The sequence below is a fragment of the Schistocerca piceifrons genome, chromosome 11 (assembly GCF_021461385.2).
Source record: "Schistocerca piceifrons isolate TAMUIC-IGC-003096 chromosome 11, iqSchPice1.1, whole genome shotgun sequence".
Taxonomy (NCBI): domain Eukaryota; kingdom Metazoa; phylum Arthropoda; class Insecta; order Orthoptera; family Acrididae; genus Schistocerca; species Schistocerca piceifrons.
Window position 1 is genome coordinate 135177530 of NC_060148.1, and position 22645 is coordinate 135200174.

The 22645-nt window shown below is 44.2% G+C and overlaps 1 protein-coding gene across 1 annotated transcript in view; it reads right to left on the bottom strand.

Moving 5' to 3' along the window:
* The window catches only part of LOC124720068 (BTB/POZ and MATH domain-containing protein 3-like), a 55354-nt gene extending 48540 nt beyond the window's left edge, over positions 1–6814 (bottom strand). The window contains exon 1 of the mRNA XM_047245335.1: positions 6784–6814. The gene's annotated coding sequence lies outside the window, so the exon portion shown is untranslated. The remainder of the gene's footprint in view (positions 1–6783) is intronic.
* Positions 6815–22645: the final 15831 nt, after the last annotated feature.

Here is a 22645-nt window from a genome sequence, read left to right on the forward strand (position 1 = left end):
TCGGATTTCTGTCTCAGTAGCTGCTGTGAGATGAGTTTGGCAAATTACATTGTGACAAAGGAAGTACAATTAAACCAGTCACCAAGAGAAATGTGGCCTTACTCATAAATGGTGATGCTTCTTCGAATGAGAAAAGGTTAACAACTCACACAAAAACAGATTGGAAATTCTGTTGGAATTTTGGTGGAGTCCCCGTAACCCATCGTATTTTTAACACTGAGCGACGGGAATGGAAACTTACCAAAGGATTTTATTCCTTCTCTTGATCTGAGCAGTATTAAAATAATGGCGAGCGTTCCTGTTTACTCACCCAGGGCTTGCCAAACTGACAATTCGTGATCGCGAATAAAATAGTTGTTATTGAGAAAAATAAACAATTGATCTGTCGCACAACACAATGGTCAGTGTATTGTCAGCAGCAAAGGATAATGCGCGCGACAGGAATGCACAAGCTAGCCATGTGTGCCTTGTGAGATGGAGTTCGAAAAACATTGTCATGACAGTAGATCTGCCTTTGTCAGCAGCACATTTCAACAAATTAAATACATCTAATCATAACACTCTTTTAGGATATTCCTACTTTTGTAATAATACCGACCATTTTCTTCATTTGTGTAGCCTGTTGTTGTTTAATTAGTTTATTAATGCTGATAATGTCCGTGCAACAATTGAAATGCTTTTTCTCATCACGGCGAACCAATTAAAACTTTGTTATTTGTGACTGCTCTTCGACTGTTTCTAGTTTGCAGTGGAAATATGTTGTTCACATGCATGTAGTACAGTGGGTCGTATTAAATTATTACATCCATATCAGAGTAATCATTGTGAAACTTCTATACTTCAGATCTTGAACGCTTTTTACCACAAGAACAAAGGGATCACACCTGTGGAGATTATCCCTTTCTAAATTTTTGTAACAGATCGTACAGATACGCTAGCTTACTAGGCAGCGAGAATATAACGTTGCCTTACTTTTCTGCCTTGATTCTTAATCACATGATTTTATAATATTCCTTGCTTCCTTATTCACTACCCTCTGTCCCTTCTTGCGATCTGAAAACATCGCGGAGGCATATGGTGCAATTCGAGCGGCCAATGGTTCATCAGTTACTGAAGTATACATTTTTCTTGACAGAAGAAAAACAAAACAAAACTATGCAGATATAAATAACAGAAAAGTATAACGTGCTAACGAAGAAAGCTGCAGCGTTTAAATGGCGAAAAACGAAACACTACCCAAAGGCAATAAAATTCAGTACACAGTAAGGCAAAATTTATCGTATAGGCAACACTACCACTGCTGATATGCGCCGTTCCGATGTGAGCATATGTCCGGGCTACTTTTCCGCTCCCCTCCTCAAATTTCCCACGGTGCTAGCGAGGCAAGCGCGACGCGCGGCGCGAGAAACTGTGCCGCAACCACAACGCCGCGCGACCTGGCGCAGGCGCGTGTCGCGTCCCAGTCGCGTCGCGTCGCAGTTTGAACCTGCGATGTTACAAAAACGCGCGCTGCGCTGCGTCGCGCCACACGCGCTATACGCGCCTCAGTCCGCGCGCAGGCTGTAAGACGGCCCTTCCTCAGCAACGCGTGGGCTGGCACCAGCGGGGCTCTGGTGGGAGTGTCGTGAACTCAGTGGCGGCAGGAACGCACTGCGGAAGCGTGGAGCAGGAAAGAGGACGCTGACCGCCAATCGACGAACCACATTCACCACAAAACCGTACAATCTGTGTTGTCAAAGTACGCCAGCATGTGAACAATTATATTATTTATACCATCTGAAGGAAACTGTTGTTCCACCCGTAAACCGTAAATTTTAAGTGGTCCCAGTGTTTCCTGTTACGAATGTACCGGTATACTCTCATCTGCATAACTTAATTCGTCACATCGCTCCTTACGCGTAACAATCAAATCTAAACATGAAGTACTAAAAACTAATATTGCGATGCATAATGTAGCTGGAATGAGTTAGCACCTGCACTTTACGGTGTGTGGTGGAGGGTATTTCGTGCACCGAGGCCATTCTACTCTGCGCCTCGCTGGCTTCCCGCCCACCCCCGTCGACCATCACCAGCGTGGCCGCGTGACGTCACCTCCCGCCGCTGCCGACCCTGAACTGGCGACACGCACTTATCTGCACCCACCGCGGACGCCCGCTTCCTGCTGACAAACCGCAGAAGGTGACGTACACGAAGACTTCGACATAGACAGACAAGCTGAGGAACTGGTGGGTGCAGTACATAGAGCGGTGAGGGCCGCTGTACCAACCAGGAGGAAGGCCGTGGCGGCCTCACCAGCACCATGGTCGCCCGAATTAGAGGAGTTACGTCGGTCTGTCAGAAGGCTAAGGAGAAACTACCAGCGCAGTGTCGTCTGGCTGGAAAGACAAAGATGGCAGCTGCAATACAGGGAGGCTAAGCAAGGTTTTCAGAAGGCACTACGTGAAGTGAGACTACGGAGCTGGGAAAGCTATGTGCTGAACCAGTTAGCTGTGGATCCGTGGGGCCTCCCTTATAAATTGGTAAGGGAAAAAATCCGCTCTCCTCTGGAGCTATCAACTGTCAGGCGGGGGGACGGGATGACGGAGTCTTGGCAGGAAACTGCTGAGGTCCTTCTCCAGTCCCTGCTGCCTGACGACAACGCGGACGAGGAAACTGAAAACCAAAAGCAACTGCGGGACGCATATGTAACGGAATACAATAACAACACGGCAGTCTACCCATTCTCGGAAGAGGAGGTGGCTGCACAAATAAAGTCCCTGAAACGAGGGAAAGCTCCAGGACCAGACGGCATTGTGGCTGAGGTGGTGCAATTTCTGGCACCCCAGTTGGTGGCGCCGTTAACTCGCCTCTTCAATGAGTGTCTCCAACAAAGGAAGTTTCCCAAGATCTGGAAAACTGCAAATGTAATCATAATCAAGAAGGGACCAGAGAAAGATCCAACTGACGCCAAATCCTATAGGCCAATCTGTTTATTGGACCTATTCGGAAAGCTCTTGGAGAAACTGCTGGCTGACAGATTGACGGCTCATCGGATGCTGTGCGGGATGAGCAACAGGCAGTTCGGCTTCAGGCCGGGACGGTCGGCATCTGATGCGATCGCTCTGGCGGCTGAGGTCTGCGGCTCGACCCCGCACAAATATGTCGTTGGCATCATGGTGGACATCAGTGGCGCCTTCGACAACCTGTGGTGGCCTTCGCTCTTCTCCTGCTTACGGGAGAAGGAGTGTCCAGGGCCGCTATATGGGTGTCTGAGGAGCTATTGTAAGGATAGGGAGGTTTGGCTATCATCCCCTAGCGGAAGAATCGGAAAAACAATTAGTAAGGGATGTCCCCAAGGCTCAGTACTGGGGCCCCTGTTTTGGGACTTGCATATGGAACCTTTGTTAGACGAACTACAACAAAGTGAAGAAGTGCTAGAGGTGATAGCCTACGCAGATGACCTCCTCCTGCTGGTCGGCGGTCGTAGCCGAGAGGATATAGAACCAAAAATTGAAAGGGCCATTGAAAGACTACACCAATGGTGTCTTAAAACGAAAATGAAAATTTCCCCAAGCAAGTCTACTTATCTGTTACTAAAAGGTCAGCTAATAAGAAATCCTACAGTGAGAATCGATGGCTCACCAGTTCTTCGGCGACGTGAGGCACGATATCTGGGAGTCATAATTGACGAGAGATGGAACTTCGGAAGGCACATAGAAGCCGTAACACAGAAAGCTCTACAAATATTAAACAATCTCATTTCCATTGGACATAAACGTTTTCATCTCCCCCCTCATCTTATCAGACTTTATCACGACAGCATCCTCACATTAGTAGTGGGTTACGGCTCGGGAGTCTGGGCGCACAGGCTCACGCGGGTCGTGCCCGCCATGACAGTGAGAAGAGTCCAGAGAAACATGATACTAAGATCAGTGGGGGCCTATAGGACGTCACCGGGGGGAGCTCTGTTAGTTATAATGGGGCTCTGCCCGCTAGACATCAAAATTAGAGAACAAGCGGCATGGTATTGGGTGAAAAAAGGAGATGGGGAAAAAATAATAGATATCATGGGTGTGAGAGTAGAGGATAAAAGGGAGATAAGAAACAGAGGGGAGGAACTGTGGCAAAGGAGCTGGGAGGAGGATGAAACGGGAAGAAGAACATTTGAGTTCTTACCTGATGTCAAAGAACGTGGTACAATGAAGTATTTTGAACCCACACGAGGACTCATCCACTTCCTCACTGGTCATGGACCCTATCCGACATACTTATGTCGGTTTGGGAAAAGGGCAACCCCCGAGTGCGACTGTGGCGCAGCGGAAGGAACTCCCGAACATGTGGTTTTCGAGTGCCCTCTCTTCAATGACGTGGCGGAAACTTACAGAGACAGACTTCCACATAACCAGACATACGACCTTTTAAGGCAGGAAGACACTTTTCATACCTTGAATGCTCTGGCAGAAGAGGTATCACGAAAGGTTTTAATAGAGTACCTAAGGGATCTAGGGTAAATATCAAATACCTAATTCTCGAACAACCAACCGATTAGGACTTGATCTCAGTCCCATACCGCCTGTGCGTGGAATGGCCGACTTCTGGTAGTTGGAAACCGCCACGTGCGGGATTAGGGGGATGGGATCAACAAACCGATCACGACAAAGCACCAATAAGACGTAGGTTAAGTTAGTAGAGTAGGATTAGATTAGAATACAAACATAGGAAGCTGCAGCGATTACTAACCTCGGCCGGCCCAGTGCCAGGGGCACGCTCCTCGGGGTTAGCTCGGGGAGCCTGGCCACTCCAAGTAGGTTTATACTCACTGGCACACCTGTGACGCTGCAGTTAGTAGTCATTCTAGATTAGACATAGGTAAATTAAACTGCTCATTGCTTTTGCAAGAAATTAACACTAACTCAGGAACCTAAAGTAGTATCTCATAAATAGAATGCATAGGTAAACTAAAGTATTATTGTAACTGTAGGAATTTAATATTACCTAAGAACTTAGAAAGTAGCTCACTAACACTATTTGTAAATTAGCTGCAAAATATTAAACTATGTAATAATCATTATGGCCCACTAATCATGTTAGGAGGTGGGCTAAACATGTATAAATAATATTGTTGTCAATAAAGATTTTTTTTTTTTTTTTTTTTTTTAAAAAAAAAAAAAAAAAAAAAAAAAAAAAAACCGCAGTGGAAGCGTGTCTCCTCGACGCTTTCAGGCCTGCAGCGAAATGAGCGAGACGAGAAAATTCGAGAAACTGCAGTCTACACACGGGCTTACCGACGATGACGCCAGCCACGTCCCACTCGCGAGCGGCACAGCCAAGGCGGATGGGAGCAGTCAGTGGTACCAGAGTACCCTCTGCCACACACTGCCACGCGGCTTGCCGGCACGTACATACAGACTTAGGTGTTAGACTTGCAAGTTTGCTGAAAGTCCTACAGCGGCATGAGGTACAGTGCAGAGGTCTCACAAGTCACAACCAGTATAAACCCCAGCCCACGCCACGCCCAATTCTGTCAAGACTACAACTCGCTCTTATACTACACGTGTAATCGATTACTTTACAAATGCGCCACTGTCTCGAATATTTGACGTTGTGCATGGAAGCGAGAGAAACTTTTGAGAAGGTTTGAGATAATGTTCAAACTTTATTGCAAGTTGCCAAGTGCTGTCATTCCCAGACAATGGATGAACGTATCGTGGGTTATTTGGGCTCCACGACATGCGATGGCAATCTCCGTATCTGTCTCGTTCAGCGTAATACTTGTCTCGCTGTAAGAGGGCTTTAAACACAAGTTTGTACCTCTTAGCGAGCAGTTTACGACATAACTTTTAAATTCGCCCGATAACAGCGCGAAATACTGAGAATAAAATTTTTGTTGCCTCCAGAAGTCGTTTGAGGCGCCTTAGTTAACGCCATAGGTTCACCTACGTGATATTTGTAAGAGGCTTGTACAGACGACGTGGGCCATTTCTAGTTTGATGTAGGCTTGTCGATATAAACGAATTTTATTTAGTCAAGACAGAGTCCGAAGTATCCTACTTACTTCACCAGAGTACTTTCAGTCACAGTTTCACTTCTAAACATCGAATAAAATTTCCAGAGTGAAATTTTCGCTCTGCAGCGGAGTGTGCACTGATATTGAACTTCTTGGAAGATTAAAACTGGGTGCCCGACCGAGGCTCTACCACTTTTTTTTTTTTTTTTTTTTTTTTTTTTTTTGCATTTTGTTCGTTGTTGAACGTTGTGTACGTCACTACGTCACATGAAATTCCGTCAGGTTCGTTTGTTGATCCTTGGACTCTTTTTTATTGCAGAGGCCAAACACCTCTCTGACCGAACACGCTGAGCTACCGTGACACCTCCTCATAGCTCTACTTCCGCAGCAGAGCACTTGCCCGCGAAAGGCAAATGACCCGAGTTCTCGACTCTCGGCCCGGCACAGTTTTAATCTGCCAGGAAGTTGCGTGCAATAAAATTTGTTTCGCGAGAGGCCGTGTCTGAGGAAACAAGTAATTTTCTTTCATTTCTATTCTGTCACTTAGTAGCAAGCTGAGTTGATTGTACCTAAATGAGATGTGAAATGCATGTTCCTGCCTTTTCAGATCACTATAACGAGAAAATTTGTTTGTTTTGAGATTAAACTGAGTACATACTGTCAATTGTAACAGCTGTCTGTACTTTGCCGCTCTTTATACTGAATTCAACTACTAGTACCGGCAATAGCTGCAACATTTTTTGTAAACAAATCTTACACTCTTCAGACAGCACGGGGCGATTGCGCGTCGTCCCTACCTGCTGCTGCGCCCACACGACACTCGCCCGCCCTGCCGTGGGAAAGCGACTGAGCGCAGCCTCGCTGCCACACAACCGGCGGGGCGGGCGGGGGCAGCGGCTCTCAGGTCACGTGACCCCCCTCCGCCGCCAGCAACGAAAGCCGCAAGCCACGACCTTGGCGCTTCGTGGCAGCGTTTCATTCCCTTCTCCGAGAAGCGAGCACACGCAACGCTTACTGCGACAGAACGCTGCCTAACGAATAAACAACTCCGTCGCTCGCTTCTCCCTACGTCATCGCCTCAATTTTCCGTAGTTATTTTGATTTCATTCGTAACCGAGAAGCTCATAGGTCACAAGTACATAACGTAATTAATTCGCATGATCTGGCCATTTATCTTAGCGATTCAGTTGACTGCCTGCTGTCCTGGTGTCCATGCAAGAGCTTAAAATTTTCTGTCTGCTTCTATGTACTGCGCAAAGTACGACGGTCGAAATGTTTATTTTGCAGTAAGCGGTAGTAATTTTTAACAGTTCGTAATAAGAGGGTGTCATCTGTGGTGTGACTGGCTGAGGCAGAACAGACTGAGCAGTCGCCGTATTCGGTTCTATACTATCGGCGCTTTGGTGCCACATTTGCACACTTTGTATTGAAACATACGTCCAAAGCAAAAAAGTCCACCGAACACTAAGTACCTGCGCAATTTCTCACAATACAACGGCGCAAAATAACGGAATACCAAAACGTCATCCCCGTAAGTTGCAGTTACTTTAGGGTCAAATACCAAGTTTAATTTCCGCCGCTTCAGTGTAAGGCCAACACTGTGGATCACCGCACAAAACTGTTGACGTCATAGTAGTTTTGTACACTCCTGTCTGAAAAATTTCGTTGCACTGTACTATTCGTCATGTAAAGAGTGGGTATTGCATCTCATAATGCGAGAAAAGACCCGACCACACCAATTACTACACTTTTTTCAAGACCTTCCCAGGGACCTCTGCTCGTGTTGAGACAGTATTTGACTGCCGTGTCCTCTACTGAGTCCTGACTACTGGACGGACGTAAGGGGTCGTCGGTTCTCTCCCAGCAGTTGCTTTCCTACTCAGAAATCCGCGCCCCGCCGTGGTGTGTAAGATCGTGGCGGTATCTGCTGGACCGCGGCCACACAGGACAGGCCTGGGAATTATTTTTGCATTTTTCATTATTATTCACTATCGTTGTTCGTTCGAGTATTTAGCTTTGCTGCCACTCGTTCTCGGCCGACGATGAACTGCTACAAAGATAATAAACCACAAATAAAAATTTGATTAATAAAAAGATAAAAAAAATCCGCTCCTTATTCTCATATCAAGTAGACAGACTTTCACCCCAATTAATTCTGAGACGACAGGTAAGACTGCGTACTTCCGAAGCTGATGTACATCGAAGATACCCCTAAAATATAGATACGCTTCTCGTCCAATTTCGCATCAAGAACTTACTTACATTTCACCATGCAATATGCAACAAAGTTTTCCAGATGAATCATTCATATAATTTATGCCACACAACATTTTCACCGTGTACATGATTACGGCGCGATTCACTCTTAAGAGCCTGGCAGAAGCTTCATCGAATTACCCTGCGACTAATTCTTTCCCGTTATACTTTCCCAAGAGCGCGCGAGAAAAATGCACACTTCAAGACGTTCCACGACAACTTTAATTCTCTTGTTTTATTGCGATGGTCATTTCACTCTATGCAGCGAAGTATTCTGGTGTTGGCAGGACAAAACTGGTGACTAAATTTCGTGAAAAGATCTCGCCCCGACGAAATGGCCTTTCACTTATTGTCGTCGCAACTCGCGTGTCATATCCGTGGCACTTTCTCCCCTACTTAGTAATAAAACAAAACAATCTGTCCTTCTTTGGACTTTTTCGATGTTCTCAGTCAATCGCATCTGGTAAGCATCCCTTCTCCACAGCAAACATTCCGAACGAGGAGACGTCAAGGGATCACCAATTTAGTAGCGTGGTGTCGGCCGTCTCTCCAGTAGCTCTATTGTATCCAATAAGTGTTTTGCCAATAAAATGCGCTCTTTGGTTCGCCTTCACAACAAGATTTTCTATGTGTTCTTTCAAATTTAAGTTGTCCGTAATGGCAATTTCAGTCGGTTTTGCATATAGCTTAACACATCATTATGTAGGATCAGTTGCCAGTATTCGTACAAACAAGTTACCGTCTCCAAATCATTTTGCATTTGGTTTCGATGTTGTGTTGACCTTACCAGACGGTAAATGTCATAATTTTATACAGTCTAAAATTGCTGCTCAGATTATCTAGTAAAGCAATTACGTACGTCAGGAACGGCAGAGGACCTTCAACACTTCCTCGGAGCACCATAGATGCACCTCCTGTTTTACTCGATGACTTTCCTCGAATGGCTACGAACTGCGACCTTTCTGCGAGGAAATGACGAATCCAGTCGCACAACTGGGAAGGCACTCCCTGGACACGCCGTTTCAAATGGTTCAAATGCCTCTAAGCACTATGGGACTTAACATCGGAGGTCATCAGTGCCCTAGACTTAGAACTACTTAAACCTAACTAACCTGAGGCCATCACACACATCCGTGCCCGATGCAGGATTCGAACCTGCGACCGTAGCAGCAACGCGGTTCCGGACTGAAGTGCCTAGAACCGATCGGCCACAGAGGCCGGCGACACGCAGTTCGATTACAAGTTGCATGTGAGGACCGCTGTCATGAGCCTTCTCGAAATTCGTAAATATGGAATAGATTTGAGATCCTCTGTCCACAACGCTCATTATTTGGTGTGAAAAAAGAGCTAGTCGTGCTTTACAAGAAATTTTTTCTGAACAAATCGCTTTCTTTGATTTGATCCATTATAAATGGTTTTTGAAAGCCTGCGACTGTAAATAACCTCTGTACAAAAGCATATCATAATCTGTGGAAGACCTATAATGTTATCTCTGTGAACTACCTGTAAGAAGACCTTTGTAACTGTTTTGTTTATATAAGATATTTTTGATGTGTAAAGTGCACAAGTTGTGTATGATGTTAAGTGTGTGTGAGACTCTACACAAATGGACCATTAGAAAACTGTAAGTACAAATTGTTCTCAAACTTTAGCCACTAACCTCACAGAAAGAATTGATACCCAACTAAAAATCGCGTTTCTTATGTATTACAGTAAAAGTCAACAAAATGAAGCAGACTCACACACACTGACAACATCAAAAGAAATGGCTTAACACACATAAAAAACGCACTTGAAAATGGGAATTATTTCTCGAAACGCGTCGTGCGAATAGTAAAATAAAGAAAAACCGTGACTGGTAGCAGAAGATTTATTTATTTATAAACAAATCGCTTTCTTTGAGGTAACTCATTTTCGAACAGGGTATATATTCCGAAATTATTCTGCAGATTGATTCCAGTGATACGAGGCTGTCTTTCATCGCATTACTCCCATTTCCTTTCTTGAGTATTGGTGTGACCCGTGCGACTTTCCTGTCTTTAGCTACGTATGTTTCTTCGTGTGAGTGGTTGTACGGGGTCCACCAGACGAGCCTTGATGCTGACTATTTACTTTACCAAAGTAGAATATTCAACAAGTAGAAGATTAATCACCTCTAAAGTATCACTGCACTGTTATGTTCCACAACAACGTCTGAAGCAAGAGATCAAACTGGTAACTGTATCTTTCAGCATCACTCAGTACGGCTGTAAATACGCATACAGAGGCCGGCAGGTTATGTGGGGGCTCAGCATGAAAATATCACCAGCGGCTGTCTTGAGCTCCAGTGGGCAGAGTTCAGCAGTACTGTGCGACACGCTTCCGGCACGGGTGCGCCGGCCAGAGTGGTGACGGAGGGCCGACACCCGCCGTGGTTCCGCACCAGCATTAGGAGGCAAACACAGCTCCACTGCAAAACCACACGCGGCCAGAACCCCACAGCAGAACTAAATTAGAGTGAGGAGAGCCTTATGTGCAGCATCCAACGAATTTAGAAGTCAAATCCTGTCTAACAACTTCACAGGATGTATCGGTACCAGGAAGTTTTAGTCCCACTTTAAGTGAATAAATAGGTCGAAACCATCTGTCCACCCCAACCCCCCCCCCCCCCCGTTTTTACACTTCCCTCCACTACTCAATTGGGGATCCCTTGCTGTCTGAGAATGTGTCCTGTCAACTGATGCCTCCTAGTCAGGTTGTGTCACAAATTTCTTTGCGCGGCAATTCCATTCAGTATCTCATTACTTACGTGATCTACACATCAATTCTTGTGCATTCTTCTGTAGCACTGCAATCTAAAACCTTTGTTCCTTTCCTGTCTGAACTTTTTATCGTCGACATTTCACTTCCAGAAAAGGCTACACACTAATACTGTCAGGAAAGACTTCTTAGTATTTAAATTTATATTCGAATTTTAAACATTTCTCTTCTTCGGAAACGCTTTTCTCGCCCTTACCAGTGTGCATTTTATATCTTCTCTACTTTGCTACCGTCAGTTAAGCATAACTAGCAAAGGTCACCTAATTTCGTCAGAATCGCCTAATATAATCTGGCTACATTGTATTGCCTTTGTTGTTGATCTTGTACTTCCTTCCACGACACTGTCCATTACGTTTAACTCCTCTTCCAATTCCTCAGAAAACCTCAAAAACTTGGATTACAGAGAAAAGCCCCAAATACTAAACGTCTTTTCCCAAAACTGTTTCACTGACGAATATTGGTCCGTAGTTCCGCCTTTAATAATCGCACAAACGTCAAAATAGCAGATATCGAAAGATGCGACCATGTGATAGAAAACCGAGTGGAATCGCAAGAGAAAGTGCTACTGCGCTTTTTCTGAGAACTGTCTTGAGACGCTATTTCGGGAATGTTTTAGACGATGAAACTACAAAGCGACCTGACTTTATAGATATTGTAACTATAAGGACAGGAATTAATTATCTCTATTTCAACGTAGGCACGATGGTTACTGAAGCTAACACATGCTTCACGAAGCCTAGGAGAATATCTATGATGGATATAGTAGATAAGCAGGTATTAGTATCTCAAGACAATGAATAGGCATCATTTAATTTCGATATGATGGACGTGAAGGAATTATGGACAAGGTGTAAAATAATTGGACATTGCGCTCTGAAGCAGTACGACCCGAGTGAGTGAATTAAGGGCGGTTTAATTACAAAAGTGCGGAAAACCCAAAGCATACAACTTCCATGTCATAACTCACTTTGCCAAGTACCTGAGAAAATTCTAATCCCACGGCACAGCTGGGGTGTGATCCAAAAGGAGAAAGTAACCTACTTCCAGCCGCTTTACGGTGTGTGGTGCTGAAAGTACCAGGGCCTTTCTCCGTTCCGCCGGCGCGCCGCCTTCTCTGCCGCACATTCCCCTTCCCCCGCTCCCAACCCCCCCTCCACCAACTGCAGCCAGTAGTTTCCCGCGGGTGTGGCCGCATTGCGTCAGCTGCTCGGGGAAGTCCCGGCCTCTGTGCAGCCCGGGCTGGCCGCAGCGGACGCAGGTGTCTCCACCGGCTGACGGCCGCTCCCTGGCGGCAGACCGCTCTCTCCCGGCGGCTGTGCTGTGTGCCTCCCCAGTGTCCAGGCTTGCAGACACAGTGTTTACTTCCGCGCCTGTCTGTCAACAACAGGACGCCAGCCGCACCCGAGTATTCTGGCTGTTGTGTCGTTTGTGCCCCGAAAGAGGCTTCCAGCGCGGAAGCTTCACTCTTGCCAGCTGAGCTAGCCGCCCACGCCTTTACGACACAACTTCAAACATGTCCAGATACCCAAGCTTCATCTGTCGTGTGTCACAAAATTAAAATGTCAGCAAGTTTTACAACAGTATACGCTACCCTGCAGCGTTCACGGTTCATTCTGTTACCTCCTTTATACGGAAGATATGCAAGCGTCACACCTGACACACTAAAAATGCTTACAACATTGCAATTTGTGATGTTTTTCCGATAGACAATCTGTTTGCGTGTGAGAAACACAACCTCAGTAGAAACGTTACCACCGACCTGTGGTTCATCTAGCTTGGAAAGAGTTTTACATTTATTGTGAAATTTATTCCCATTTCGCGAATCCGAATTGATGTCCGCTATTTGCGAAACATGAAACGTTTTGCCGGAGCGGGACTCGAACCCGAATCCCGCAGAAACTTCCATGTGCCACAAACGGCTCACGTAAATCCAGATTCGTGAAATGCGAATCCATTTCGCTTTATTTACGCAGCTGTAATCGTGAGACGAGAGTGTATGCATCTCCCGAGGCAGTGTAATGTGATACAGAGATGGTATTGACACAGCCATTGTAACGATCGAGTTCTATTTGTTTCAGAATATCTAGGCGTTACTTTAGCTCGATTAAGGATCTAGTTGAATACACTGAAATATGCAGTTGGAACTATCGTGCATTGACGGAGACTATTGGGTTAAGATTTCCCACAGCAGTCTTGTCAGGGCGCGAACAAGCGCATACATCTGTGACGTGGCCCACTTATACTTAGATAACGATTTGCCTCTACTTCGAAATTACGCTGTCTGCTTCGCGAGCGGTAGTTTCAACTCTCATTTCTTGCACAGAAGGACGTTTCTAAGGCAACCTGTAATTTTCTTTCATTTCCATTCCGAGCTCAGTAGCAAACTGCACTCGTGAATGACGCTAGCAGGACAGTGTCGTACACATTGATGTCTTCTGATATCACTTAAACGATGTGAAAACTGCGTCTTCCTTATAGGTAAAACACAGCACATGTCGATAATTTTGAAATTCGTCTCTGCTTGTACGTATTTAAACTGATGTCTGCATATAACTACCGAAAAGAGGTATCACGTTTTTGTGAATAAAGTTAACACACTAGAGAGAACAAGACGGGCTGCATGTCGTACAGAGAAATGTGCCCGCCGATATGCAGCATGTAACACCATAGCTCTAATGCTCTACTGATTCATTTTGCCTTTTGTTTTATTTAATGTCACATCGTTGAGTTTCTGTAAATGATGTTTGATTGAATCGATGACAAAATTGTATTGTCCTTTCTTTGTAAAAACTCTGATGTCATGGTTTGATTCTATGCAATGTAGTGTATCTATCATTTAAATTCTTTGTCTCATTCGGAGGGAGACAAAACTTAATGTACATAATTTTAATTTTGTTTAAATAATTTTTTGTAGAAATGTCAATATATGCTAATGTTCTGTTTTTTTTTAATTTTTGCTGTTATGTAAACTGCTGACCTTCACTTAGGGTTCTTAAGTTATTTCATATGTAAAAGGTGTTGTGGTTCCCCTCGGGAACGGAACTTCGTAGCACGCGCTAAACGTGGTGGGCATGGACAGAAAGGTGGAACCAAGAGTCAGTCGGGGCCGAGCTACCAAACTGTCAACTGCTCGTGTAAAAGTTGTGTACTGTGCTGGTACCGAGAGAGGCTTTCCGTGGCGCTTTCCAATGCCTCGGATGGATGGATGGATAAAGAGCTGGAACTATTCTTGAATTGATATCAATCATCGCCACCAAGAAATGACAGAGTCCAGCAATTCTACCTGCAAATCGACTTACCTACATGAAATCGCCACCACATTGCGCAGCCACTGAAAAGGAACCAAGGAATAGTAGAAGTGTATGGTGAAGGATCAGCTCATTGGATGTTTTAGTATGGACAAATACAAGGTAACATACTCGAACTCTTATACCTACCTTGATTTTTTTATCCTTAGTCACACAACTTCTTAGGGTCCTTCCCATGCTAAAGTGATTACCGAGTGTCTTTATTGAAAGAACATTAAAGCTCAGTGTTTGAGCAGAACTGAGTAATATAGTAAATAATGCTTGCTGAAAATAATTTCTCTATTAAAACTGCTTATTAAAATTTTATTGCCAACTTTTAAAGTGAAAGTCCTCAAAACTGAGGCTTATGAAGTTTGCTTAGTAAATGATGACAGTGCAGTCTGTTGAAAATCAACCAAAGGCGAGCTGTTGTCTTATAACCACATCGAGTTGTGTTCTACTGCAGTAGGAGTTGAGAACTGATACTATTGGAGGTTTACATGTTCATACTTGTTAAGGCCTTGTTTCTTTAGTGTATTGAAATTGCGTTTAGTATGCTCTGCTACAGTCGTCATGATTAAGGGCCCCTCTCCACTCAAAGTAGTTTCTACTATTCTTGCTATTCAAGTGAAATTCTGTACAATATTGGGTTCCTCTTGTGTATTAAAAGTGACCATTAATGGTGTAACAGGAGCGACAGTTTGTCTATTGTGCTCATGCTAGATAACGATTCATAGAAAGTCCACTATCTATTAAAACAATAATTTCTTTATTCAAAAGACAGTGGGAGTAATCTGTTAGTTAATTCCATTTAATTTTCATTTTAAGTAGAAAGGTGCTTAGTAAGGAAAGACTTAATCTATGCACAGTAACTAAATTTGCTGTGGACCATATCCATATTTCATGTCAGATAGGAATTTGTTTGAAAAGTAATATTAAATCTGTGTCCAATTTACGATTCTACAGTGAATATTAGTAGTAACGATATTGAGAGCACTAAGTCTTCAAGGTAATAGTGTGTTTTGTTGTGTGTTATATTTATGCAAATAGTTTGTTCTGATTTGGTAGCTCCAGCCTTAACGTGAACATGCTGTATTCAGGTGCCAGAGTTCATTGCAGTCAAGTGTGGCAAAGTATAGTTTGTGTTTGTCCGGTGAAGTTACTCACACCTATTTTGTTGAACAAGAATGTCAATCATTCTCTTGCCTAATTAGGCTGGCGACCGTTTTCTTTATTCTTTGAACAGTGTAGATCGGTAAGATATTGTTTGTTACTGTTTAAATATTTACGTAATTTTGTGTTTCACTTCCGATAAACCACCTCCGTAAGGTACAACACGGTCAACATAACAAAATTCCTGTCAGAGGGTAACACTGCTCTGCTTCTTTGTACTATAATTGCTTGAATAAAAATAATTTCATTATACGAACTGCCTCCAGTTTTGAGGTTATACCATAACAGTAGCTGTATTTGACAGAAGTGTTATACGTGGCTTTTCCGGGACAGGACTATTTGCCGTTTTGGGGCATAGTACGTAATGTACCAAATTTGGTATCTGACTGCACAAGCTACGTATAACCGGTTGCAGTGTTACAAGCAGCCTGTGTCGGCAGCTTCGGCAGCGTTTGGTCTGGACTGGGGATACGCCACGACGCTGCAGAAACAGTCTGTGCGCGCCTCGCGCCGCCCTGTACGACCGAAGGTGTACCGCGTGTGGAGCAGCCGCCAACGGCACTCTTAAACCTCAACTCAAGAAAGTAAGTTGCTTGTATATGAACGCTAATGAAGAAGAGATGATATAATGTTTTCCTAACAGAATATATGAATCAAAATCAACTGACAAAGTACTGGCTCATTTGTGGACGTCACGGACACACGCACTCTGAGAATAGAGATTGGCCAATGGCGAGTATCTCAGAAACAGCCATTCAGCAACGATCCGGTGATATTCTCGCTCGCCACCCTGTCGTGACACGGGAATATTACTATCCGTGAGTTCAGCAGCGCAATTCGCCTGGAAGGGCTGAACAAACTGGCACTCGCCACCCCACTGCGTGGTTCGGCCTCTGCCAGCCCGACTGCCGTCCCTCCACTCCTGAGGGCGTGGAGCGGCTCCCACTCCCTCCCTCCCTCCCTCCCACCCACAGCACGTCTCTGCGCTCAGCGTCCCGGGCAGTTTCCCCGTCGCCGCTATGCGACACGGCGTTTTACCGCGGGGGAAAATGCGCGGTTTGTCGGGTGGGGGGGGTGGGGGGGGGGAAGCTGTCAGGGCGTAGGCGGGAGCGCGCGCATTTCCCGCCGCGGGTAAATCGTTCATACGAAGCGCTGTCCCACAGGACACTTTCTCCCGGGAGAAAACGCGCGGTTTTTCGGTGGCAGAACTGCTCGACCGCGGCTGCTCGCGCACCGACTGTCAGCCTGCTGTGTGGAGCGGGGCAGGGTGGACGATGACGTCGTTTGGCTGTCGCTGTGCGCACTTCCGGTTCTGAAACTATACGGCTGCTTGAGCAAGAAGAGGAGAAGGACACCAACATTTTCGACGAAGAAATGGCTGCAAAGAAGAGAGGAGAGTCTCTCACCTAGGAAGGTTGCCAGTTTTAGAGTGTGCTGATTTCGACAGTTACCTAAGAATGGATGGAGAAACTTACCAGCACTTGGTTCCCCTTCGTGAGCCCTTTACTACAAAGACAGGAGACACATATGGGGAGAGCTGCGGCACCGCATGAGAAATCAGCACCAACATTAAGGTACTTGGCTACTGGCCCTACATACCGTCATCTGCAGCACTGTGTTGCTATTTCACAACTGGGTCTCTCGAAAATTATGCCAGATACTTGTGCCGCAATTTTCTATGCTTTGATAAATGAACACATGGAGGTAGGTTGTAAATTTAAAAAAAAGGTTGACGTTATATGTAGCTGTGTTTTTCCTTCCTATGTTACAGTTCCCAAGGTCTCAAGAGGGGTGGATTTACAATGCTAAAGAGTTCCAATGTCTTGATCATATCGACGGCGAACACGTGCGCATTAATCCTCCCTGCTCCTGGAGAGTGGTAACTACAGTGGCTACTGTAACATGGTGCTGCCTGCAACAGTGAGCGCAAATTACGAGTTCACTATGGAGGCTTTGGAACCAATGACGGGATACCTGATGGTGGCGTTGTGCGAAACACAGTATTTTGCAACAAACCGAAGAAAAGTAAGTTAAGAATACCGTGTGAATCTTGTGTCATAGGTCACAAACTGCCGTATGTTTTTGCAGGAGAGATGCCTTCTGCGTAAGGCACGATTTTATTGATCCCTATAGTCTCAAGGTACTAAATTCTGAGAAGGTGGTTTGCTATCATCCCCAATCCCGTTGTCTAAGAACTGTGGAGAACGTGTTTCCGACTCTCTCTTCCACATTCCAGTCCTTTAAAAATCGATACAGAAAATATGCAGAATGCGGCGCCTGCCTGCTGTGTACTCTGTAACTACTTACGACGAAGATGCGGCCAGCTCTACGCAGCACCAAGCACGTTTTACGCACAAAACCCGGAGGAAGGTGCTTCTGCTGAAGTAGAGGTACCATGTTCTGAATATTGCCACGACTGGATGTGGGGAGCAGACTGGGCAGCCGCTGGGTTTATCTACCTGTTTGCGAAGCTATAATTACGTATTTAATACTTCTGTTACTCTCACTTGCGTATTACGACGATATGCAGTTTAACTTATACACGACATTTCTGAACTCTTCAAAACGGGTCATTTTCATTACTTTTTGTCTTGCGTAAGTCCCAAGATATGTAATGTCAGCGGCTGCCCATGTTTCCAAAACAGTGACTGACCATCAACGGATAAGCCTTAGAGGGCAAAAAAAAAAAAAAAAAAAAAATGAAATTTGCTATAGATTTCTCTCTAACATATGTAGCAAATATGTGCGCAAATATTTCAATTCTGACGCCATTCAGTCCCTTCAGGAAAACTTATAACAGAGTAGTCTACGCCTAATCTTGCCGTTATTGCACTGGAAATGACAATTCTACCGTCGTTGTAGGCTGGACGTGAAAATTTACACTGCTCTTTAATCGTGTCATTTGAACCTCAAGTAAAGAAGTTTGTAAGTGACAGCGTCACAGTCGCCCATTCTTTCGTAACAAAGGATGCTATTAACGCCGAAGCAAGATTGCAGCAAATTTTTTGCACAAAAAGCCACACAGAACTCGAGGCGTTTCGGAGATATCCCTTGTGCTTTGCTTTGTCAGCACGCCATGGACTTCTCACGCAAATTTTAACACAAGAACAGCCAAAACAAAGCACCGCAGAGTTTCATAGTACAAAAAAAAGTGTTGTGTCTGAGAGCTTCCCTTTCATCACCCAATCTCAAAGCAGGAGACGTGACGTCACAGAGGAAAAGAGAAGTATGCAACATTTTATTTCACGAAGCAAAACATCACGACAACACTTCGAGAATCCGCCTGCTGCTAATCCAGCCTTCGCCTCAGTCTAACCGAGGTGCAGGGGAGCGCAGCAGGTCTCTCACTCAGCACAGCCTTAGTTCCATAAAACTGTGAAAATACTGAAATGAAGAAGGTTGTATACATAGAAGAATCCTGGAGATACTAGAAGGTATCAGATAGATTATATAATGGTAAGACAGAGACTTAGAAACCAGGTTTTAAATTGTAAGACACTTCCAGGAGCAGATGTGGACTCTGATCGTAAGCTATTGGTTATGAACTGTAGATTAAAAACTGAAGAAACTGCAAAAAGGTGGGAATTCAAGGAGATGCGACCTGGATAAACTGACTAAACCAGACGTTGTACAGAGATCCAGGGAGAGCATAAGGGAACAATTGACAGGAATGGGGGAAAGATATACAGTAGAAGAAGAATGGGTAGCTCTGAGGGATGAAGTAGTGAAGGCAGCAGAGGACCAAGCAGGTAAAAAGACGAGGGTTAGTGGAAATCCTTGGGTAACAGAAGAAATATTGAATTTAATTGATGAAAGGAGAAAATATAAAATGCAGTAAATGAAGCAGGCAAAAAGGAATACAAATGTCTCAAAAATGAGATCGTTTTGAGACCGACAGGAAGTGCAAAATGGCTAAGCAGGCATGGCTAGAGGACAAATGTAAGGATTTAGAGGCTTATCTCACGAGGGGTAAGATAGATACTGCCTACAGGACAGTTAAAGAGACCTCTGGGGAAAAGAAAACCGCTTGTATGAACATCAAGAGTTCAGATGGAAACCCAGTTCTAAGCAAAGAAGGGGATGCCGAAAGGTAGGAGTATTAGAGGGTCTATACGTACTTGAGGACAATATTATGGAAATGGAAGAGGATGTAGATGAAGATGAAATGGGAGATACGATACTGCGTGAAGAGTTTGACAGAGCACTGAAAGACCTGAGTCGGAACAAGGCCCCGGGAGTAGACAACATTCCATTAGAACTATTGACGGCCTTGGGAGAGCCAGTCCTGACAAAACTCTACCATCTGGTGAGCAAGATGTACGAGCCAGGCGAAATACCCTCAGACTTCAAGAAGAATATAATAATTCCAATTCCAAAGAAAGCAGCTGTTGACAGATGTGAAAATTACCGAACTATCAGTTTAATAAGTGACAGCTGCAAAATACTAACGCGAATTCTTTACAGACGAATGGAAAAACTGGTAGAAGCCGACCTCGGGGAAGATCAGTTTGGATTCCGTAGAAATGTTGGAACATGTGAGGCAATACTGACCTTACGACTTATTTTAGAAGCTAGATTAAGAAAAGGCAAACCTACGTTTCTAGCATTTGTAGACTTACAGAAAGACTTTGACAATGTTGGCTGGTATACTCTCTTTCAAATTCTAAATGTGGCAGAGGTAAAATACAGGGAGCGGAAGGCTATTTACAATTTATACAGAAATCAGATGGCAGTCGAGGGGCATGGAAGGGAATCAGTGGTTGGGAAGGGAGTGAGACAGGGTTGTAGCCTCTCCCCGATGTTATTCAGTCTGTATATTGGGCAAGCAGTAAAGAAAACAAAATGAAAATTCGGAGTAGGTATTAAAATCCATGGAGAATAAACAAAATCTTTGAGGTTCGCCAATGACATAGTAAATCTGTCAGAGACAGCAAAGGACTTGGAAGAGCAGTTGAATGGAATGGACAGTGTCTTGAAAGGAGGATAAAAGATGAACATCAACAAAAGCAAAACGAGGATAATGGAATATAGTCGAATTAAGTTGGGTGATGCTGAGGGAATTAGATTAGGAAATGACACACTTAAAGTAGAAAAGGAGATTTTCTATCTGGGGAGCAAAATAACTGATGATGGTCGAAGTAGAGAGGATATAAAATGTAGACTGGCAATGGCAAGGAGAGCGTTTCTGAAGAAGAGAAATTTGTTAACATCGAGTATAGTTTGAAGTGTCAGGAAGTCGTTTCTCAAAGTATTTGTGTGGAGTGTAGCCATGTATGGAAGTGAAACATGGATGATAAATAGTTTAGACAAGAAGAGAATAGAAGCTTTCGAAATGTGGTGCTACAGAAGAATGCTGAAGATTGGATGGGTAGATCACATAACTAATGAGGAAGTATTGAATAGATTTGGGGAGAAGAGGAGTTTGTGGCACAACTTGACCAGAAGAAGGGATCGGTTGGTAGGACATGTTCTGAGGCATCGAGGTATCACCAATTTAGTATTGGAGGGCAGCGTGGAGGGTAAAAATCGTAGAGGGAGACCAAGAGATGAATACACTAAGCAGATTCAGAAGGTTGTAGGTTGCAGTAGGTACTGGGAGATGAAGAAGCTTGCACAGAGTAGCATGGAGAGCTGCATGAAACCAGTCTCAGGACTGAAGACCACAACAACAACAAACTGAAATGAACGCAGCACCACAACCATGTCGGCATGACGTCACGGGTTCTGTTCGCGAGTCGATTACAGGACACGCAATGCTGACACACGAAACAGTGCCCGACGACTGGCTGCTTTATAAATGAGTTAACGCGTGTGGTATCTTACGTTACGCACGTATGAGAGGAGTTTAGGAACTGTTTGAAACTATTCTTAACGTGTGTTCGAGGTGGGCAAGTGCTCTCGTTCTGAAACACGCGTGAATACAATGTGGCTAGTTGACACTCCTTTTTAAACAAAAGGAAGTCTCTCGCGCGACTAAATGTTCGACATGCCAATCTCCCAGTGCGCGCGCATGTTTATGTGGGTGTGTGTATGTGTGTGGGGCGGTGTGACATTAGGGGAAATAATCTCAAGTGTCTGAAATGTTGTCTGAAGTTGGTTCCGGGTCGCTGACTGCCATCATTCTGAAGTACTGGGTGAATGACGACCACGTATTTCAGCACTGTGAGTTACGTCACCTCGAGACACGCCAAGTTTCCAGCTGTGACACATCCCATTTTCTTAGCAATCACGGAGACAACAAGAAGAACTGCACCACAAGGTGATTATTTCTACAGCAAGCCAGGTATTTCCAACGCAGCTCTTCAACAAATATCAGAACAACCACCAGACTTCATAAAACCATACTCAACATTAAGTTCAATAAACTATGTTTGGCTTATAAAATTGTACCTAACTATATAACAATAACTGTAAACAACATGCCACCAGCAGCACAGCAGACAAAACGTGAGGCAGAAATCATGTGAATAAAGTAGGAAATCCGGTCTTTGTATTCCAAAAAACTGACTCTGAATATTGAATTATACAGATTGCATATAGAACTAGCTAATCACATAATGAACTAATGTACAGGGTTACAGCATACACAGATACCATAATAGGCAGGAAACAGACAATCCAACAAAAGAAACTCACAAAAATGTTAAATCACACAAACACCCACCATTCCCACCACCAATACAACAAACACACCTTTCACAAAAGAGTGATTAATCTAACAGACATAAAATTATCTGAACAAGAAAGCGGCCTACTTGAAAAGGGTCCCAAACATAACATTAACACAGTGGTGTCACACAGGAGAGTAGAAAATATCATAACAGAAACTGAAAACATCATAAAGCAACAAGAAAGACTAAACACACCTGTATTCAATGCAAACCTAACAAGAGAACTAATTGCTGAGGAAATAAGAAACATTATCAAAGAAAACAAAACCACCATAAAAGAAAAAACTAGGACTCCTGAAGAAAAAAACCTACAGAAAACCACAGAATAAATTAACACAAGAAAATGCCATCATCACAAAATCTGACAAAGGTAATTCAATAGTAGTCATACAAACAGGAATACATTCACAAAAGATTAGAATTCATCCAAAGCAACAACATCACAGAATTAACCAGTGACCCAACAAACCGAT